The sequence below is a fragment of the Rhinolophus sinicus genome, linkage group LG11 (genome assembly GCF_036562045.2).
Source record: "Rhinolophus sinicus isolate RSC01 linkage group LG11, ASM3656204v1, whole genome shotgun sequence".
NCBI lineage: Eukaryota > Metazoa > Chordata > Mammalia > Chiroptera > Rhinolophidae > Rhinolophus > Rhinolophus sinicus.
In genome coordinates, this window is record NC_133760.1 from 68,953,605 (window position 1) to 68,969,333 (window position 15,729).

The 15,729-nt window shown below is 36.8% G+C and overlaps 1 protein-coding gene across 5 annotated transcripts in view; it reads left to right on the forward strand.

Annotated features, from left to right (window-relative positions):
- Positions 1-15,729, forward strand: part of GRM8 (glutamate metabotropic receptor 8) — a 680,449-nt gene that overhangs the window by 617,200 nt on the left and 47,520 nt on the right. The gene's annotated exons all lie outside the window — the stretch shown is intronic.

The window sequence follows — 15,729 nt, forward strand, 5'->3', positions numbered from 1 at the left end:
GGCTGCGTGTTTGATTCTGAACATTCTCTGTGGCTGCCACAAGGATTCTATCTCATCGGACTTTGGAAAAGAGCTTGTAGCTTTTCCTCTGGTCTGGGCTAACGGAGAGGAAAAAAGTAGTGGCTGATGGCTGCATCTAGCCAAATAAGGAGAAGGATTTTGGGGCCCAAAATAGTGAAGTTGGGTAAAAATCACTCTGTGTAGATAAAAACCAAAAGTAGGGATACAAGGACAAAAATACTTGGTAGGGTATAATTTTTAGTAAACAAATCTGCCAAATAATACTCAAATGAATTTTGATAGTTGAAATAAAAAGACAATACTCTTTAGAAATAAAGCCAAATCATTTCTGAATGATAATGAACCCAATTCAAATATATACTCACCATTGTCATTATGTAAATGTGGATGGTAAATGAATTTTATATTCTAGTAATATTGGGCAAATTTTAAGACATTCTTGATTTTCACAGCTTGTCATGATCATAGCTGAATTCATTCAATATTTTTTTTTTATAGATCTCATTTTTGTGTAACTTTGGGCACCTTGTATATAAAATATGAATCAATCAATTTTCAATTACATTATTGTTTCTTTTCAAAATCATTTCTTAAAAATCCTGTATTGACTTCATAAGGTAACCTGCAAAGTTCTGCCTTTGGGCACTGTGTTCTGAATCTTGTTCACAGGAAGTAGTTTGAACTAATCAAAACCCACAACACGAACTGTATGTTTTGGGGGGTTTTGTATGTATATATGTGTGTTTGTGCATGTGTGTGTGTCTCTGTGTTTATTTTTTAAGGATGACTTAAGGTTATTCTCATTTTCAAAAAAATCTTTTAGGTTCAAACATTACAATCAGTTGAATGTTTTCATCAGAATTTTAGACTCTCTCTTTGTTCAGTCAAGTTTATCTCCAGAAAAATACCCAGGAATGCAATGTTTTCTGATGTCCGTTGGTCCAAATACTATAGGATTTGAGTACAACTCTCTCTATATACAACCTCTGTGAGTCTATACACATGTACATTTCACACACACATATACATATATCTTCTGTAGAAGATTTCGTGTTCTCAGGCAAGATTAAATGTCACATTTCTCCTGCCAGCTGTTTTCTCTAAAATCTTCATCTGTACAAAATGAATTGAATTGAGAACAGTATTGGTAGATGGTGAGCCTGTCATAAAACCATAAAGTGTTTACATCGGCAGGCAGCCTATTGCTGTAGCACTGCCCTGTCTTCAACAAAACACTTTCCCCATGCGAAATAGCCAATCAAACCACAATTTCTTGAACATTTGGTTGTATTGCCTGCTTATTGTTAAGAACTGACAATGACAAGCATGCAATAAATAATGACATTTGGAATGAAACGTTAGAAGGTGGCAAGAAAAATAGGAGTGAGTAGAGGCAATCAGTACCACAGGTTTATAAAGTACATGTTTCCAAAGGAGGCCATCAAATTAGTTATTTCTGCCTCAGTTATTGTTTTATAGTGTATTTCATATATAGAACATGCTTGCATTTGTGATTGCTAATGATAGATTCCACCTTAGGTTTTCCCCACCCCTCCACTCTGGGAATCCATATTGCTTTGAAGCTCCTTTTGTTTGTCTGCTTCATCTCATCTTCCTTCTGTTCAACTTCTCATCTCTCCCTGATTTTGGCCTTTCTCCCAGGCACCCGTCCCTTGACGCACTCATCATTCACACGGCTTCGGCTATAAAAGCTACACTCCTGCTTTTTCAACTGCTTTCTTAATCCCTTCTCTTTCACATGGGCAAAAATGTGAAATTAACCAATCCCAAAACCAAAATCTGAAAGCAATCCAAAACCCAGACTGTAAAATTATGATATGTAAAATCAACATGTGTCATGTTAGAAATAGATGCTATTTATTCAATGCCTCCTACTATGTGCTAAGCTCTTTATGTATAAACAATCTCCGTTTATCTCTAAAAGGTGAACTTTACAGATGCAGGAAAGTTAAGTCAAGAATTTTTACATTCATATTGCTACTATGAGGAAGACCTGGGCTGAACCTATTCCATTGAACACAGGTCTCATGCTATTAGCTGCTACTTCATATTTCTCCATTATGTTTTATCTTTATTTTAATTCCTCCTTTCTATCAATGTTGTCTCTGTTTTTCAGAGATTCAAACTTGAGAGTTATCACAGACTTCCTCTCCCCTTTCACATCTATTTATATTCTGTCAACAAATTGTATTATTCATCTGAAACTTCTGCCAGATCCCACTTCCTAGGTCAAACCTCTTCCCGCTCTCAAGGTCAAATTCCTAGTCTAAGTCTGGGCTTCTGGGGTGACCTCCTGGACTTGCTCCTTGAGAGCAACGTCCAGATTTCTGCCAGAAAGTTTCTGCTTTGTCACTTATTAAATATTTACTCAATCGACCAATAATTATTTAACACTTTCACTCTGCTCAATGCTGACAGCATCGATTGAGCAAGATTTGGCCTGCCTTCATGGAGCTTGAATTCTAGTAGAAGAGACTGATTTTTAACTGATAGTTCAAGAATAATAAATTAATTAAAAAATTATATGTTGTTATCAAATATGCTAGGATGGATTTTTAAACTAAAATTGTTTCTTATTAAACATTAACTCAAATGTAAACTTTTCAAATTTTATGTTTCTACTACAGCCCTTCATTTCAATGAACCCAATTTTCTTACCAAATCAACCAACCCATGAATTCTTCTCTAACTTATAAAACATTAAGATTCTGAACATACATGTACTCTGTCTGGACATCCATTATTTTACATTTCCAGATTTGTGTTCTGTGTTTTTTGTAAGGCATTTATGAATCTATGCATCTATGGTTGTATCCATGGTAATTTCCTCATTCAGAAATTCTTCAGGAAGAAATAATCATCATAATTCTTTTGTGTTCTTCCTGACTCTCACTTCTTGCTGGTCCTGTGATGCCTGTCAATGTACATTGCAGACAGTTCTCAACTAAAAGGTCTTTGTTGAATTAAATGAAGAGGAAAGTGGTAAACACTTTCACGGCAAATTCCGAGTCTGTGTGTGCCAGAACGTGAGTTAAAGGAAAACATGGGGGAAATGTTTGGACTGAATGGTTCTTGTCTCATTAACATTTCTGTGGCCTTGAGAAAACAAGTTATCTTTTCTTAATTTTAGTCTCCTTACCTGTAAAATGAGGACTTGGTGAGGTAGTCTCTCTTCCAGCCTTTCTTGGATTGTTAATGCATAGGGAATGTAATTGCCCCCAGAATGTTTAATTTCCTAACAATTTTTCTAAGGCTCTGTCTAATTCTAAGATGCTCTTATTGTGGAGAAAATTGCCAGTACATAGGGCATGGTCAACCACTCAGAGGCATAACCTAATTTTTTTTAAGTAAATGCACATGAAGAGTATTATGCTTATGTGGTGGGAGATGCAAATGAATGCACAAAGCATTTTAGAAGATAAATGTGCTGGAGGCAGTCATCAGTCTCATAAATCTTAATCGAGGGCTTTCACACCCACAGAGCATGATACAAATGTATGATCCAGCATCTGAATTACTTTTCCAAAAAGCCCTGTGGGGCATGTACTGACACCATTTGTTTCTTTCAGTTTTTCCTAAGATATCTTCGGCAGGAAAATGAAAAAGGCACTCAATAATCCACATTAATTTATAAATTTCTTTGCTCTCTGATCGAGAAAACAAACACCTTAATGGCGAGGTATAAATGCTAGCTGACAGGAGACATCTGCTAGTTTATCAGATTTTGTTACTTCAGCATTACCTAGCTTTTCCTTGGCACATTCTACTCGTCATTACTTCTTGTTTATCATTCAAATCATTTATCCCTGCTAGAAAGACATGAGCCACTGGCTGGAAGGCTTTGATGTGACCCCAGAGAAGTTAATGTGGAAAGTGATCTCTTGTTAGAGATTGATTTTGATTTCATCTCACATTAGTGAGTTCCTTATCCCCTTCTACCACATTTTCCTTGTACTTCCAGTTAATGCGGTATCATAAATCGTTCTGCCATAGTGCCCTAGGAAGAGAGAAGGGAATTATGTCTACTAAGCAGCTCTCTCATGACAAATTATAGAGTGTTGGTAGCAAGAACCAGTTAAGTTCCCTTGTATACCTTCGAATTTTTCTCGCATTTAATTTTTTTCTTCTTCTTATTTCACTCATCTTGTGGACCCTGCAAGAAAGCTGGTGTTTTAAAGTCCTTTTGTAATGGGAAAAAGGAAAGCTGTTATTTTCTTGAAAAGGAATTCATGATAGTTTAAGACTTAATTGAAGTATGGAAACCATGTTAGTGACAAGAATTTTCTTCCTGTTGGTTGCAAACCTTATAGGGCAAACAGAGAAATATACATTTATTTTGAAAAACTAAAGGGCATATATCCTGTAGTAGTACAGGATATTTTAGGGTCAATTCTAACTGACCACAATGTGCACTAGTTGTAAATTGTACATTATTTTAACTAACACCCTGAGCAATTCAATCGCATTCTGTCTCATGGCATGGAGGCTGCATGATTACACACAGTGGTTACACACATGGATATCGAACCTGACTTCCAGGATACAAATCTCAGTTCTGCTGTGTACTGTTTGCTATATCCTGCATGTGTTACCACTCTGAGACTCAGCTCTCATCTGTATAATGTGAGTTACAACAGTGTTTAGCAGACAAGATTGGTTAGATTACTCCTTCTTGCTATTCTAGTGTTGGCAATGGTGAGATGGGTGTCTTTCATGTCCCATGGCCAACCAACCTGAATTGCTTTGACCTTCTCCATCTTCTTCCTTCCCTACTTTTTGTGCTGCTGAATTTGGGTACTTGCAACATTTTGAGCTCATATTCTTGTTATATAATTCTGGCTAACTATAGCAGATTTTAGTGTAGACCTGGCCCCAAACATGCACTAAATATTTCACATTTTCATCTGGTTTAATAGAGTAGAGCTTACTTATTTAATATCAATTATTACATGATTTTGTGTTTAAAGTAAAAATTTTTTACAACTATTTTATGACTGTTCCATGACTCTTAAATAGAAGAGATATTAAAGCTATTCGCTTATAAGTTTTCTTTTCCTATTCCTCACACTCTAATAATATGTTGTATCAGGAAATAATCTTAAATCTTATGATTCTTAAAAGATTGCTATGTTTGTAATATACAGTTGAAAAGCATGAATGATATATTTTCTGCAGGAAACTAGCCTCAATTTAATGTCAATCAATGGGAAAACGTATTTCTACATAGTGAAATTCACTTTGATACATTTAATTCCCTACTCTTTCTAAAATTTGATCCTGTTAGTACACAGTTAACACTACTGTTCATTAAGACACATATGGTTCATCTTGGTAGTCTTATGAGAACTTTTCCCTCAGTGGGATAAAAAGCATAACCCATAGAGCCATTCTCATTACAATCCACCCTGAAGGGAAAAATGATTCTGGAAATACAAGAAGTGTTATGATATTGCCTGGTTGTCTATGGATTTGTTCAGGATGTTTCCATTCTAAAATTCTCAAGGTGATGTCTTGCTAAGACCACATAATTAAAATCAGCTTTCCCTTATCATGCCCAAGTTCAGTGCTGTTCGTATTTAACATAGGTATAAACCAGGAAGCGGTGGTGATCCTATCACAGTAGACTTGAATGGACAGCACAATCCTGAAATACTAAGCTTTCCACTGAGCTTGACCTTAGTAACATCTGAGTCTCCCACATATATGGAGGCCATGGGATAGCTGCTAAGCAGTACTCATCTCCCCGCTCCCCACACCCTGAGTGAGGAAGACTGCTTATGGGTACCTCCATGGGAAGAAAGGGCAATTTTCTGAATATATTGATGTGTATAAATTTTAAGAATATCTCCATATGGCTTTTCAGGACTCAGGTAATGAGCCCAAGGATCTAGGTAAAATCTCCGTGAAGGTTTCTGCAGGGAAACCTTCAAGCTGGTTATGTCTAAAGACTGGTTTCAAAGCTTAGTCAAGATATCTCACAAATATGACAAGCAAGACTATGAAGCAATATGTACAAATCGCAGTGTCAGCAGGAACAAAAATTTTAAAGGCCACTGAACCAATTGTCTGTTAAAAATTGAGGCTATCCGATATCTGTCCACAGGACGTCCGAATATCTCCGTGACTGAAAGCTACTTATCTCCCAAGCTAACTTATAACATAGTTGTCTAAACCTTTCCTTAGGTTGGGTAAAAATTTATCGCTAACTTATACTGATGGGACCATAAAAAAAAAAAATCAAGACTAATCCTCCATCATCAATCAATCTTTTACTTATTTGAGGACAGACACCATAGTTGTTTGGATCTTGTTTTCATTTTAAACAGGCTGATTATCTTCAAAAGTCCTTCAAGTATATATAGATATAGATGATATAGATATAGATATAGATATAGATATAGATATAGATATAGATATAGATATAGATATAGATATAGATAAAGAATAAAACAGAGTATGCCTAGAGAGGTTGGGACAGCACAGGTCAGTTTATCAGGGATCCAGTCAATAGATTTTTCATGAATACTAAGATCACATCACCTTTCATTTGGAAGCTGTATCAACTCTTGACTCACATTGAGCTTATTTTCAACTAAAACCCATGTGTTTTTTTTTAATGTGTTGTCAATCCATGGATAGTGTTCAGTGTCATTTGTATAGTCTTTGTTACAGCTTTGAAGTGCTGTTGTATGTCTTAGGAAAGAACTTGTAGGTGCTTCTGCTTTCTGCCAAATGAGTTGTGCAGCAATAGATAAGTACGTGCTGCCATGGCAGCTCTCTGATTGTGTCAGGGACATCCTATCTATGTCCTTTTTCAGGCCAGTGGACCTCAGTATTACTGCAGCTGAATATAATCTGGATTTATATTCAGGGTGATTTCCCCTTTCCCTTGTAATCAACAGTGTGTGCGTGCGTGCGTGTGTGCGTGTGTGTGTGTGTGTGTGTGTTAAAGCTTTCTATCCTGGTATTGTCAAAATGACAAGAAGGGCAATAACTATCCCATTTTCCCATGTTTCATTTGCACTTTGAAATTCTTTTGTATTATCATGACAATTTTGTTATATTTATTACCTACATCCTATGTATAGACGTATCTGAAGTGCCTTTAAGATGTTTTCTGCCCAAATGTTTTCTCCTTAAATGTCTAGGTACCATGGAGAGGCAATAAACTTAATGGTTTATGGTATGAACTGTGGACCCAGATGACCTCAATTGCAAATGTTATTTCCACCACTTTCCAGCTAAGAGATTTTCAGCAAGTGACTTAAATCAATTAAGCCACATTTAAAACAATCTGTGTATTGGAGACAATAATTACTTATCACAAAGGGACACTGGAACATTGAATTAGGCATCTTTCAAGTGTCTGGGAACTAGTTAGCCCTCAATGAATGGCAGTAATCCTTACTTTTATTATTACTTGGTTGTATTGTGATTTCTACACAACATTTATCTTCATGCTGTGCTCAATTTGTAATAGATTTCATAACTTAATGTGGGCTTTTATTCATCTCCTCCCTCCATATTCATTTAAATTGTTTATGATCATCTTAGTTGTTCTCTGGACAAACACTTACTTTCTAAATCACACAAAATTTTGTACTTTGTCTCCTCAAGGATCTATCTTTCTGGTACCGTAAGCAATACCCCAGAAATCAAAATCCCGTAATATTGCATTACCTGTATAGCCAACCATTCTCATCCAGGAATCACATATCTATTTCAATATTTTAACTATAAATTAGTCGAAAAAAATATTAAAATAACTTTTAATCTCAACTATCCATTTTCCTTCCTTATCTGCAGAGTTCCAGTGTGCTTCCCAAATTTATTCTAGAATCATCATTTGTCCCCCTACACCCACCCCACCCTAGAATAATTAAGAATCAGTACCAAGTAGTGGATTTAAGTCCCCATATCCAGGTTTGTGTTGTGGAAAGAAATCCATCTATTGATCCACTTGCTCAGGTCTGTGGAGCACCATTCCCACTGATGCACTGTATTCATTATGATGTTGGTTCTGCAGTCACTATTATTATCTGATAATGATTTGCTAGTGGTCCTGATTTATTCAATGGGACAGAGCTTCATATAGTTCATGCCATTCTAGGGTTGCAAAATTTCTTTAAACTTTTCTTTATAAATGTCATCCATTCTTTAAAACACATGGTAGATCATTTATTTGAGAGACAACTCATTTGACTTAACCAACTTACCTCTCAATTCTTAGTTGATGGCAGTAAAACAAACTGCATTCACTTACAATCCCAAAAGATATATAATATACAAAGATATAATGAAACATAAAAGTTAGGCCAAAAGCTCAAGTTGGAAATGTAATTTTCTTCCTCATTCATAACTAATAAATACTCTAAGATGAGGGCGTGTTGCCATGCTATCCCTGTGCTGCCACTATAGATACTTTCAGTATCACTGTAAGTAAAACAATGGCAGCAAAGGGGATTTCATGTTGAGCAGTGAGAATGGGAGAGGGAGAACCCAGAGCCCAGAAGAGATGTCTTGATTGATCGAAGTGGGTTATTGTTGCACAAATTGAAACCATGGAAACTTAGGGTGGGTTATAGGAAAATAGGGTTGAAGAAGAATAGGGGTGTTATGTAGGGCAATAATTCTTGCAAATAGGGAACATGACCCCAGAAGAAGAAACTGATAATAGGAACAGGTGCTTTCCTCAGGCCCGGCCATCATTCTGAACTCCAGTCAAAGGGAAGTTAGTACTTTAACACTGCAAGGAGTAGAGAGCCAATAAAAACAAATCAGATTCCAGAAAAGAGAAGAATCCAGGTGTTTAGGCAGAGAAAGTATTAATTATGGAGAAATTATTGAGTCCCTACTGTTTGCATTTTGCCAACATAGATAAGTGCTCCAAAGGGAATTATAATTTATTAAAGGTTATAGTTATACTAATAACAATCTGATTGCAGACAAGGAAACATTATACATTGATAGCCCTGTATTTATTGCTTACTAAATGCCAAGCACTGGTCTAATAGGACATTCTAAATGTATTACCCCAATTAATCCTTACACCGATGTCGTAAGATATATGCTACTGTAATTGCGTTTTATAGATGAGAAGGATGGAGAAATTGATATATGGAGACGGGTGGTGACTTGCCTGAAGTCACAAAGGGAGACAAGTTGTAGAGTGGGATCTGAAACCATGCTGTCTAGCTTCAGAATCAATTTCTTAATGACAAAGCACACTGCCACAGGTCAATTATGTGAGGAAAGTAGAAAAGGGAGAAACACTTACTCGACTGTGGGTCGTTGGGAAGACTTTGTTGAGAACCTGTTAAGTTTGGATTAGCACCATCTCCTTGTGTTTCTGTGATTATCTTTTGTATGTCACGCCCGTGTAAATTACTGCATTATATTTTACCTATTGGTTTGCATCTGTCTTCACCACTAGGCTATTTCCTTGAAAGGAGGAATTGCCTTTCATTTATGCACCCTTTGCTTAGCGGAGGCCACCCATTAAGACATTCAGGAAAGATTCTTGAGTATATGGATTAGTGAGGCTTTAAATGATGAGTATGGTTTTCAGAGGTGGAAATGGGCTTCCTGGGAAAGAAAGAGGCCCTTCTGGGAGTTTCCAGTCAAATAGGCAGAAGACTTGAAATCCACTTTTCCAAGGCAAGAGTTCTACAAGGGATACATTCAAAAGAAGCATCATAAAGTGGGGTGGGAGACACACAGAAAGAACAGACTGGGACTGAAGTTTTGTTTACTTAATTTTTCCTGGGTTGACTCCACTTACCCTCAACTATAGATAAACACAGTTTGTAGAGTTGAGCAACTACCCTTTTCTTGCTCCATTTATTTTGGGGAACACTGGTCTTGCCCCAGACTTTGAGGGGTTCCTAAGCCACCACTAGTCTGAACTGTCCTCATTGAATAAGAACCATCTCTAGATTGGGGCTGTGTAGGGAAAACATATCAATATATAAATGCTATTAGGAATCTCATGGAAAGAACTGCCATCTGAATGTCTGTTCAAGAAGGTGCTGAAGGTATTGAATTTGGGCCACTCTAGTCAATAGTCATGTTAATTAGTGGTAAGATTAATTAATAAGCCTACCTGATTAAGACACTAGAGGCAATTGAGGCGATGTGAGAAGGAAGGAAAGCAGAATGGTTGTGGTTTTTATACATCTATAAGTCTGCTTACACAACACATCAATTTTAGTCCTAGTAAAGGTTTGCTTGCGTCCATCAATCTGAAACCTAATTGGTGACAAGAGTTGTTTTTTTCTGTTCATTATTCCACTTTAGAAACTTGAAGCTGAAAAATTACTCCAACTGCACAATTGAAGACCTTCATTTTTCCTTCTTCCTGTGAAAGACCTCTATAATTTGGCTCCACTACCAGTTATCACTACTTGCTAGCTGATGAATTTGATATCTTGCACTATAGTTAGTAACAAAAACTTAGTTATTTGGAAATTGGTGGTCAAGAAGCTCTTTTCCAGCACACTTTTGTAAAATTTCAGGCACAAAATGATGTTATCTTCGTAAACAGTGGTCAATATTTTATTGGAAAAAAATGGACTAGGGACAATCAATTGATGCCATAGATTTATTTTTATTTTTATTATGTATATATGTGATTTTAGCCGAATAATTGGAAAAAATTGTCAAAACGGTTGATAAAAAATGTTTTATATGTCTAGCAAGATAAAAATTAAAAGTCATCAGCTGGAAAATCATCAGTGCACTGATGTTATACATACATATATGATACAAGTATATCATCATTGTAAATATAGTGAATAGGAAAAACATTAATTCATGGGGAAAAGTCCACGTTCCAAAAGAAGGAAAAATTTGGACTTCCACTACCAAAAGAAAACCAGAATTAATGTGAAAACAGAAAACCTATAGTGAATATTAAAATGTTTAATTTTCAATTTAATAAAGACTGCATCTTGTCAACATGTAATATGCATACCTTGATCAGTAATTAACTAACATTTCACAACTATAAGCATCTATGTGATTCCTTGAAAATAGAATTCACATAAATCATATTCTACATTTCCAAAATGGTACTTATATAAAAAGCATTGGATCTTTTATTTTTGGAAATGCCTTACTCAGATATGGTCAAACTAAACCCTTTGAGCAAAATGAAACGGGAAATAAAAAAGGAAACATTACTGAGAATAAACTAAGTTATGTTGTAACAGAATAACCCCCCCAAATCTCAGTGGTTTATCAGAACTGAGGTTTACTTTTCATTCATGCAAAGCCTGCTGTGAGTTACATGACTCTCCTGAGTCCCGCTGCTTCCCGTTTGGTCACTCAGCAATGAAAAATGCTTTCAGCTGGTGTCTCCATTATCTCAAGGTGTGACCTCTAATCACTGTAGCAGAGGAAGGAAGAGCTGGGGGCGGAGGGGAGGCAGGGGAGGAGGAGGGAGAGGTGGTCAAGCACTGTTTTTTTTTCTTTTTTTTCTTATTTCCAGTATTTTATTATGAACATGTTCAAACATACAGAAACGGTAAAAGAATTTTACAGTGAAGATCCATATTTTCCCCACCTATATTCTATAATTGTTTTATTTTACTTGCTTTATCACATAAAGCACTTGTTTTTAAATGCTTCGGCCCAGAAGTGATGCAGGCCACCTCTGCTCACATGTCAGAGATCCGACCTAGTCACCTTCTCCCCTGTCTGCGTGGAGCCTGGAAGGAGGGAGGGCACAGTGCTCTTGGGAGGGGTAACTACCTTTCATCACGTGGTTAACTTGACAATAATCCTTAATGTATGTGGCTTTTTTTTCAATTTAATATATATTTCATATTTCTGAAGTATGTATCAAACTAAAATATATTAAACTCTAGTTTGTAACTATGCCAGGCTTGGAATATTGACTGATAAAGTACCACCATATTTGGTTGCTAAAAACACTTCTATGAAAAAAAAAAAAAAAAAGCCATGATTTGGTAACAATTTCCTTGCCAAATATTCCTAGCTTTCTAGGACTGTGCCCATGTCTAATGTTTAATGTTCCCAAGTAATTTGGTCAGCATCTTTTGGTTCTCAAACTTTTGCTTTTTAAGGAAACATTAGGCTACGTAGTTATATGAACAGTCTCATAGTCAGTCAATCGGACAGAGTCAGAGCTCATGTTTGTCTTGTAGTCGTGTGCTCTGCCTTCTCCCTCTTTTTGCTCTATTGCTGCTTCCTTTTTTGTGTGTGGGCCTCATTCTCTCTGCAGTAGATATGCTTCCTCTTCAGGACAGGGAAGATGAAGGCTCATGACCCCAGATCACATCGTCTCAGCTTAGCAACTGCAGCAGAAAGAGAATTTCTTTCTCTGAGACTAGTATCTCAGTTCCTGGGAATCACTGAGATTGGTCCTTCTTGAGTCTCACTCCCTAACTTTTAACCCATCCCACTTGTCAGAAGGACAGAGTGATAATGAAGGACCCGGGACCTGTGATCATTCCTCCGGTAGATGACTTGACAGCTCCCCCGGAACCATCTGGAATGTGTAGCAGGGAACTGTTGTTCCCAGGGGAACAGATAGACCTTTTTAACCTACGTGCTCTGCATGTTTGATGATTATATATCTACTCCTCTAACTCTGTGTCTGTATTCGACACCCCAAACTACATATTACAAAGTATGCATTTGGTTAATAGCATTTTTATTTCTCTAATTTTTAAATGTACTAAATAAGCATTAAATTGGAGATAGAAGCATTCTCAAATTGTTTAATAACTCATAAGAGATATAAATCTGAAACTCTATTTTGGACTATTACTACTTAGAGTAATGTATGTCCTATTACATATATAATACATATATAATATATGTATAATACTTTTAGAACACTAAGAATCTGCAATGAGTTTTACTAAAACAGTTGTAGTACATAAGTCAATTTGCTTTTACTGTGAGCATTTTACCAAATTTTCTTTTTTAAGTCCAGTACGTGGTATTCATATTTTTCCTTTAAAATTGGCATTTGGGGGGTTATGCTGTAGTACACACTTTTGCATATTAAAAAGAGAAAGTCTGAAAAGTCTGACACTTGCCGCAGATAATTTAGAAGTTTTCTTTCCCCATCTCCTGTAAGCAGATCCTGTAGGAAGGCTTTTAAACTACATGTGGTCTGATTGCATTGTCCGTGCATACCTTGACAAGCAGGCTTTCACACTATGTCCTAACTGACCTTGAACCATAGTGGTAAACTGTGTGCCTTTCACTGCTCTAGCATTAAAGGGTAGTTGGCTGTTTTCCATTTTCTCCCATTCCCCAGTGATCACCAAATTATAAATCTATGTAACTTTTTCATTCTTGGAATGAAGGTTTCCAATCCCTGCTGACCAAAGAAGTGACAGTGACTTCCTCTTATGATGGAGGGTTCTTCACCATGAAGACAAAGAGTTTATAACTAATCCCAGCAGGTCATATGATAACTCTCATCAACCCAGCCTTGCTCTGAAAAGTAAACCAGTTCTAGTCATCAACCCCTGAAAATACTTTGTGAGCATCTGCTACCTCTCAGACATTGATCACTCCTGCCAAGGCACCCAAGTCCTCCTGCATGATTAGAGTCTGTACTGCTGATTATTGTCCTGCCCGGACCCCTATCAGCTCTCCCTGGACCCACTGACACTGCCTTCTGCCTTTGTGTAACAGCCTTCATTGACTGTCATACTCTCTGACACCAACTTCCAGCCTGCCCGTACCTGTTTTCTGACTTGGTACTTGGGTCTCTTGAGGAGTTCACTGAGTCTCTAGATCTTGTTCCACCTGATCTGATCTGGTTCAGAACCATCTTTATTGATGACAGTGCTTGTTCTTTATTTAATCTGTCCCTTACTCACTGTTGTTTCTAGTAAATATTATCTCTGCCTCTGCTGCTGACCTCAGCCTCCCTTCCTTCCTTTTATAATACCTACTGTTCCTGCTCTTTTTTCCCAGGCTGCCACTTTCTACATGCTTCTTAAGCTCCCCATGGTTAACTGATCTGAGTCCACCAAGTGTTATTTTTAGGGTCACAGTTCTTCTTAACTATGATCATAAGGTAGTACAATATGTGATGGACACTTTTGTTTCCCTGGCCAACTATTTCTTTGTCTGAAAATTCTGGAGATTTCGTGGCTCTGGACAGTCCATTTTCGGATAGCGATTGTATCAGTGTACTTCCATAATGAAGCCACATTCCCTCAACTCTTCTATGAGTTTTAAAACATCATTTTGCAGCTCTGTGCTCATTTTTAAAAAATCTGTAAAATGGAAATGCTAGCAGTCACTTTTCTAACTATCCTGCAGTTAAAAATAAATAATTCATGCAGAACTTATGGAAATCCTTTTATAAACTATGTGATGTGAATACAAAGTTTAACCATTATTCAAATAAGTATATTGTTACTAGTTGGGTGTAAACAGAATGTAAAGCATATAGATGGGAATTTTAAGAATAAAGTAGTATACTGAATGATTTATTTTTAAAAGGTCAGAAAAAATTAAATGTGGTTTTTATAAACAAAAACTAACGAGAGCACAACAGACAAGAAATAATGGTGTGTAAAATAAGCCAACATCACACAATGTTACTTTGATATAATGCAAATAAAATTAAGTCTAATCTTTTTTGGATTGATGGAGTGCCTCATAATTTATATTATAATGCATTAAAAAGCTATATGAGGAAGTACCCCTGACTTGACCAGTAAAAACTGAGCTTCTGGCGTATCATAATTGCTAATGCTTAGTCACACTTAGTACTGTGTGCCAAGCACTGTTCTGAGTATTTTTCATGCATTAGCTTGCTGATGTCTCACAACCTCCCTAGGAAGTAGTTACCATTAAACCATTTTTCATCCGAGTGCTACTGTTCCAGGGTCACATAATCTTAGGTGGTAAAGGATGGAGTGAAACCCAGCTTGGCTGTCTCCAGGTTCCACGTTCTTAATCATCCAGCCATACTGCTCCTTTTCTAACCTCTATGAATATTTCTTGTCTGTGACTTTTGCTGGCTCTTCTTTCTTTTCCCTAGTCTTCAATTCTCGTGTCCTTACTCTTAGTTCTCTACTTTTCTAACTCAATATTCTGTCTTGGGTAAGCTCCTTTATCCCCTTTCCTGATGTTGTTTCCCAAATATGTTATTTAGATCTCTGACCTTTCCTCTAAGCGTCATATCTCCATTCCCAGTTGCTGCTGAATATATCCACTTCTATGTATGAAAGTCGTTTTAAACAAACCAAATCAAAACAGAAATTCACTGCTTTGCTTTCAGTTTCAAATCTCTGATAATGGCTCACTCCGTGACCCCAGGAACCCATGACTCCTCTGTGTCCTTTGTTCCACACATGGATTCTATCACCAAAATCTCTGAATTCCAAAATTCTCCAGAAACCTCTCAAATCTGGCCTTATTTCTTCATGACTAATAATATGTCCTGGGGTCTCAAGTCTTCCTTATCTCTCACCTAAACTAACAACAACAAAAAAGCCATCAGTCTCCTAATTACTAACTTCTTTGGTCCCCTAAAATCTGTCCTCCAGTCTGCATCCAGTGTTACTTCTCTAAAAATAAAACAAGAGAGAAAAAGAGAAAAACCTTCTAGATTAAAAAATCTTTATGGGTTTCCTGAGGTCCAAACTTCCTAGTACTATCTCTCCTCAACCCACATCTTGCCTTATGCTC